General features: G+C 54.7%; 1 protein-coding gene across 1 annotated transcript in view; it reads right to left on the bottom strand.

Moving 5' to 3' along the window:
- Positions 1 to 711, bottom strand: part of ext2 (exostosin glycosyltransferase 2) — a 23,509-nt gene that overhangs the window by 4,695 nt on the left and 18,103 nt on the right. The gene's annotated exons all lie outside the window — the stretch shown is intronic.

Below are 711 nucleotides of genomic sequence, written 5' to 3'. Positions count from 1 at the left end.
GTGCTGTTAGCGGCGTGGTCCTGTTAGCGGCGTGGTGCTGTTAGCGGTGTGGTGCCATTAGCGGCGTGGTCCTGTTAGCGGCGTGGTGCTGTTAGAGGCGTGGTGCTGTTAGAGGCGTGGTACTGTTAGAGGCGTGGTGCTGTTAGAGGCGTGGTGCTGTTAGCGGCGTGGTGCTGTTAGAGGCGTGGTGCTGTTAGAGGCGTGGTGCTGTTAGCGGTGTGGTCCTGTTAGAGGCATGGTGCTGTTAGCGGTGTGGTCCTGTTAGAGGCGTGGTGCTGTTAACAACGTGGTGCTGTTAACAACGTGGTGCTGTTAGCGGCGTGGTCCTGTTAGAGGCGTGGTGCTGTTAGAGGCGTGGTGCTGTTAGAGGCGTGGTGCTGTTAGAGGCGTGGTGCTGTTAGCGGCGTGGTGCTGTTAGAGGCGTGGTGCTGTTAGCGACGTGGTGCTGTTAGAGGCGTGGTGCTGTTAGAGGCGTGGTGCTGTTAGAGGCGTGGTGCTGTTAGCGGCGTGGTGCCGTTAGCGGCACTTTCTCCTTTGATTGCTGCAATCTGAAATATCAGCTCAATGGCGTAAACCGGGGCTCTTCAAATGGTGGCCCACGGGACACTTCAGTCCGGCCCACCAATGGAAAAAATAAATAAATATATTTTTTAAAACCCAGAACCCAAATTAAAAAACTTTGTGTGTGTGTGTGTGTGTGTGTGTGTGTGT

This window comes from Nematolebias whitei, chromosome 2 (assembly GCF_014905685.2).
Source record: "Nematolebias whitei isolate Nwh7 chromosome 2, NemWhi1, whole genome shotgun sequence".
NCBI lineage: Eukaryota > Metazoa > Chordata > Actinopteri > Cyprinodontiformes > Rivulidae > Nematolebias > Nematolebias whitei.
This window is presented reverse-complemented; position numbering and strand designations above follow the sequence as displayed.